Below are 6,861 nucleotides of genomic sequence, written 5' to 3'. Positions count from 1 at the left end.
TTATAAGATCCGGTTACAACAAAATCAAAGAAAAAAATAAAAATATTACAACTTTCCTTTTTCGAACGAATCACGAGCTCCTGTTTTGCGGTCACTCGTTTTTGTGGGTTCTTTGCCTGCGCCGGGGTTAATCCGTGGACCACCGCGCGATCTTGATCCGGTCGGATCTACACTGTATGACGGGTGCTATTTCACGAAGGAAATAACAGCCGGGGGTACTATTTCGCCAAGGAAACAATAGCCTTTAGTAATCGAAATCGACCAAGCGAAATCGAGACTCTTCTCGGGATCAAAGGCCAAGCTTTGATCCGGAGGGAAACCGTGTAGATCTCAGATCTGATCTCTCTCGAACTCCTGCCTTATTTGGCATGGATGATCGCCAAGAACCAGATCTGGAAGTCGAGTCTTCAAAGCTTCGAAAGTTCAGGTCCAATTCTCAATCCAGCAGAGTTTCGGCTCCAAAAGTTCCAACCCCTCAAAATGAGCCATGCCTAGCCTATTTATAGGCACTCAAACCTGTGCCTTGGCACAGGTGGCCGCCCACCCATGGGTGGCTTGGCCACCAAGCCACCTCTTGGTGGCTCGGTTTTGGCCGAGCCACCTAGAGGTGGCTCGGTTTTGGCCGAGTCCTCCAGGTGTTGTGCCGTGTTGTCCGTTGTCCGGTTTTATGGTTTCACGGTTTATCCAAGTTTTATTGTTGATCTGGACTCTGATTTGGTGTCCGGATCCTGATTTGGCAGTAAATCTACCTTGGTGTTTGAGTTCGAATCCGTTCTATGGTTGAATGACTCGTTGACTCCCCGAACCGTTGGCTTGATTCCGCACGCGAATGGATGCATTCCGTTGCTTGCGTGCGATTCGTTAACCTCGTCGCCTCGTTAATCCGCTTCGTTGCGTGTCACTTGGCTTCAATGTCGTGGACTGACGCTCGTGTTTAGATACGTCACCTGGTGGTTCGTTGGTTTGTCGAATCACTGTGACGAGCTGTGTTCAGGGACCTATAGGCAGTTTTATACGCCTACAGCTACTAAGATCAACACCACTCTAATGGTTATAAGCTTCACAACGGGGGAAAATACCTCCGTATAATCCACTCATTCCCGCTGTTAGAACCCCTTCACGACTAATCTGGCCTTGTACCTCTTGCTTCCATCACTCTCATGTTAGACCCGATAGACCCATTTATTATGTAAGGCTTTCTTCTATACAGGTAGTCAGGCTAACTCCCATGTCTCATTAGCATGTAGAGAATTCATCTCTTCTTTCATTGCACGCTCCCACTGCTGAGATTCACTAACTTGCATAGCCTCCTCATAGTACTCTAGTTCACTGTTATTTATCAAAAGTAAGTAATCAAGTGATGAGAGATATCTGGGATTTGGTTTGGGTATCCCGGATGACCTCCTAAGCTCCACGCTCTGGGTAGTAGTCTCTGCACCTAGAATCTCCTCCGTTCTTCGGTCGAAACTAACATTGTCGCCCTCATCTGGAAGTTCCTCCAAATCAATGTACTCGGATCCACCTGCATCTGTAGTGTTGCTCCCACTGCTTTGGCTATCATTGGCATTGTTCATGTTCTTGTACATCATCTCCTCATTAAATATGATGTCTCTGCTCCTAATGATCTTCGTATTTTCCTCATCCCAAAGACGATACCCGAACTCATCAATACTGTATCCAATGAATGTACACTTCTGTGACTTAGCTTCTAGCTTGTCCCTGACATGATCACTGATATGAACATATGTCACACAGCTAAATACTTACAAGTATGAGAGATTAATCTTCTTGCCACTCCAAACCTCTTCTGGAATCCCGAAATCCAATGGAACTGATGGCCCATGATTAATCAGATAAGTTGTCGTATGCACCGTGTCCGCCTAAAATATCTTAGGTAGACCTGCATGTGGGCGTATGCTCCTCGTACGCTCTGTCAATGTCCCATTCATCCTCTCTATAATGCAGTTCTGTTGTGGCATCCCTGGAGTAGTCCTCTCCAAGCGAATCTCATTTAAAGCATAGAACCTCTTGAGCTCCTCCAGCTCGTATTCTCCACCGTTATCCGATCTCAGACACTTCACCTTCAAATCTATCTTATTCTCTACCATGGCTTTCCACTTTTTGAATATCCCGAACACCTCTGACATGTGCTTCATGAAGTATACTCATACCTTTCTTGAGTGGTCGTCGATAAAGGTGACATAGTACGCCGAACCACCAAGAGAAGACACACTAGCTGGGCCCCATACATCTGTATGAACAAGCTCTAACTTCTGAGCTTTAGGTAGCCTTCTACCCTTCTGAAAGCTAACCCTCTTCTGCTTCCCGTAGACGCTGTCCTCGTAAACACCAACTTCCACAAAATTGATGTCGGTTAGCTTTTCCTATGAGTGTAGAATCTTCATACCCTTCTCACTCATGTGTCCTAGCCTATTGTACCATAGATCCACAATCCCTTTGCCAGCTGTAACTGTGAGGGTGTCACTCGCATGTGAAATGAGGTAGAGAATTCTGGTTTTGTTGCCTCGGGCAACCACCATAGTGTTGTTGGAGATTTTCCACGAATCCCCGGTGAATGTTGAAACATAGACTTCTGCTCCAAGCTAGCCTACAGAAACAAGATTTCTCTTCAGCTTCGGTACTTGTCTGACATTCTTCAGATTCCACTTAGAGCTCTTCATCTAAATCTGCACGTCGCCTCTTCCAACAATACTACAAGGCTCGTTGTCTCCTAATTACACTTTTCTAAAGTCCCATGTTACATAGTTCTGAAGAAGCTTCCTATTAACAGTGGCATGGAAAGAGGCTTCTGAGTTAATAACTCAAGAATCGGAATCGTTGTCCATAGCAAGGATTAAGGCATCTTGCACGATATGAGCATCCTGCTCATTCGCATCCTTCTTTTGTGCTTTACAGACTGAAGACATATGGCCATCCTAGCCGTAGTTTCAACACTTCCCTTGGATAGGATAGGCCTAACATTCGAGTTTGACCTCTTCTTCTTTGACTTCAACGAATTCCTGTTCTGGTTACCCTTCTTCTAGCTTCGGCCTCTCTGCTTGAGATTTTGGGCTGAACCTGAACCTTCTAATTCAGACGATTTTCTTCTAACCTCCTCAGATAGAATCATGCTAACAATCTCGCTCAGGTTTAACTTCTCCTTCCCCATTGAATTTCTAATTACGATCACGTAACCTGCCCAACTATCAGGTAACTACGATAGAATCAATATGGTCTATACTTCATCATCAAACATGATGTCCACGGAGATAAGTTGATCAACAATCATGTTGAACTCACTGAGGTGCATCGTGAAGGAGCATCCTTCTGTCATCTTGAGGTTGAAGAGTGTTTTGACGAGATGTACCTTGTTTGCGGGTGATGGTTGCTCGTACATCTTCGCGAACACTTCCATAATCCCCACCATCATCTTCTCCTTCAATATATTGTGGGTGATTGATTTGGCGAGCGACAACCAGATCTGCCCTAGAGTCTTTCGATCCAGTACTTCCCAGTCCTCATCTGATTACTCCTTCTTCTTTCCCTTAGCCTTGCTTATCAACGGATGATAAAGATCCTTCTGGTACAGATAGTCCTCCATCTATGACTTCCAGTAGGGGAAGTCTGATCCGTCAAATTTCTCGATATTTGATTTTCTTTCCTCTGTCATGGTTCTTGAACAAATCTTCTGAACGAAGCTCTGATACCAGTTGTTGGGGATTCGAAACAATCAATCGAACTCGTGCCCTTCCAGACCTTGTGCTAAGAGTTTAGCCAGTAGGAAAATCACCGCAAATAAAAGAAAAAAATTACAGGAAAGATAAACAAGAAAAAACACATCAGATTTAATGAGGTTCGGCAACGTGCCTATGTCCTCGGGAGCCACACCACACAATTCTTTGATTAATTAAAGAAGATTACAATGCCCATAAAATAGATTTTTATCTCTCTGAGATTTCTCTGAAAGAATCCTCTCAAAACCCTCTTTTTTACATGTTCTACCAACCCTAAAACGTATTAGGTATATATAGTATCCCAGCCCAAAACAGAATCCCAAACAAATAAGGAAACTGAAAATCCCGAAATCGGTCGACCGGATCAATAGCTTAGGTCGACCGACCAGAGTGTCAATTTTACAGGGTCTGCTCATGCACATTTTCGGTCGACCGGAGTTCTCGTGTCGGTCGATCGACCAGAGCTCGATTCTAGGCTTGGATTTCTACAGGGTTTTCGGTCGACCGGACCATCCCTGTTGTTCGATCGGCCAGAGCGAGCTTCTCACGCTCTTTTCCTGCAAGCATCGCGGTCAACTGGACCAAGCCTGTCGGTCGACAAAACTGGTTTTTTCCAGTTTTCTTCGTTGATTTGATTCTAGGTTTGGTCTACACTCTCGAGACTAAAAGAAGACTGATCTAGTTTAAATGGAGACAAGGCGCCAACTAAATTATTACAAGGCCAAATATCTATTTAATATAAAGTGCACGTGAAGTGACTGGCATTCAAGAACATTAAACAATGCGCATACAGGTAAGATCTTTCAAAGAAATCAAGTTTGATTTACCAGACTTGCGCTTTGGTACTTCAGTGGAAACTCCAAAATGTAAGCAATCTGAATACATTTATGATCATATCATGTGAAATTTGGGATTTTTGTAAATCTTGAATAATTTTTATTTTTTAGCAACCAATTGATACGCTGTTCTTTTCAGAGGAAGCTATGCTAGATGCATTAAATCATGTTAATAATGTGAAAAAATATTAAGAACTATAGAGTAATACAAAGAACTTCACCAGAAACTATTAGGTATCACGGAAACTTCTTAGAATATCAATAGATTATAGCCAATTATAACATAGCCAACTACTATCAGTTGTCTAGGAAAAAAAATTACCAGTGACTCAAGGCTTCATCTATACACATATCATAAGCTTGTAACTATAAGCAGAATATAACAGACTTAATAGAAATAATAGAAGTTGTACATTAGATAGTAGGAAAGAAAGTGATACAATAAGGATGCAAATTAAGCCAGAGTATGTATGACCAATCTGAAATGGTGTTATTACACTCGTTGAGACTGTCATCATCATGTGATATGAATTGTGATATTTAGAACCATCAGACAGGCATCTGGAGCTTCTTAGTTAATAATAGTATTGTTATTATTATTAGCGTTAAAGTGTCTATCCAAAATATAGGCAATGGCATTTGAATTAAATTCAGAGTTTAACGATGGCATTGGAAAAGACAATGTTTTGAGATTTTGACCTGCTAAAACCATGATTATAAGCAAATTTGGATTAAAGAGTTAAAATTTTCTTCATCTTAACAGAACCATATAAATTTGCAATAAAAACTATAGATATATTAAGCTAAAAGCATAAACTACATAATGGAAGATGCACAGAAAGGCCATGTTCATAGATATGATAAACCAACCGCATATAAAGTACAGACTATCATCAGGTAAGATCCTCATAAAAAAAAGAAGATTAAGTAGACTACTCATAGTATTCACAGCCAACAAAGATAAAACCTGATACAGGAGATCAAGCATTGGACGAGACAAGAAGAAAAGCACCCGTGTGGACTCGGACTTCAGATTAGGAAAGAGTCCTTTTAGTTATTTCTTTTTTTATTAGGAAAGAGTTCTTTTTGGTTATTTCCTTTTAGATTCAAACTTTCCTTTTTTTATTAGAGTTAGGATAGGTTTAGTTGGCTATAAATAATAGTTCTTTTTGTAAATCAAGTAATTAACTTTCAATTATTCAATCAAGAGAATTGTTCTCCATTGCTTTTCTTCTCAAGTTTGAGAAACCTAGGGCTTGTGGATTCAAGCTTGTTTCCTACCTGCTATTGTCAGGGCTCGTCGACATCGGAACGATATCCGATCGGCCTTCCCGTTTCTATGTTTGCGTCAAAAAGGAAATAAGCAAAAGGACTCTTTCCTAATCTGAAGTCCAAAAATTACTGTAGATAGTCGATCCCCATAAAAACAACAGATGATGAAAGATACAATCTGACGTCCCTCACATCAACAAACGGAAGTTACAGTCTGCTGACCTTTGCAACAATCGATGAAAGTTACAATGTAAAGACTTTCACAGCAATGTGCGAGAGTTACAAATTGACGACTCTCACATTCCACAAGGGCTAAGTGTAAAGATCACAATATGACAATCTGCACAAAAGTCGAAGAAAAGAGATTACAATTGACGATCGCTACAAACCCAAACGCAGAAACCCTCTTCCGCGTCCCAGAAGCTCAAACGCAGGGGTCACCCTGCATTTCCAAGGCAAAACGCAGAGGTCACCCTGCACTTCCAAGGCAAAACGCAGAGGTTACCCCGCGTTGCCAAGCTCGAATGCAGGTGTCAACCTGCGCTTCTAGATCTCAAACGCAGAGGTCGTCCCGCGTTGCCAAGCTCAAATGCAAGATTCGTGCTACGCTTCCAGTTCTCAAAAGCAGAGGTCGCCCCCGTTGCCAAGCTCAAACGCAAGGGTCGTCCCAGATCCTAAACGCAGGGGTCACCCCCGAGTTGCCAAGCTCAAACGCAAGGGTCGTCCTGCGCTTCTAGGTTTCAAACGCAGAGGTGGCCCCGCGTTGCCAAGCTCAAACACAAGGGTCGTCCTATGCTTCTAGATCCCAAACGCAATGGTCGCCCCGTGTTGCCAAGCTCAAACGCAGAGGTCGCCAAACGCAGAGTTCACCTGCGTTTTCTCTCCAGAACGAGACCCTTGCATTTTTAACTCAAGAACGGTTTTCAGAACTGTCGCATCAAGGTATGAGCATAGTTAAGGGCCAGTTAAGGGATACATTACCTCTTGATTGCCCTATATATAAGGCTGGATCTCCAGTA

The sequence above is a fragment of the Asparagus officinalis genome, chromosome 4 (genome assembly GCF_001876935.1).
Source record: "Asparagus officinalis chromosome 4, Aspof.V1, whole genome shotgun sequence".
In the NCBI taxonomy this organism is placed as follows: domain Eukaryota; kingdom Viridiplantae; phylum Streptophyta; class Magnoliopsida; order Asparagales; family Asparagaceae; genus Asparagus; species Asparagus officinalis.
This window is presented reverse-complemented; position numbering follows the sequence as displayed.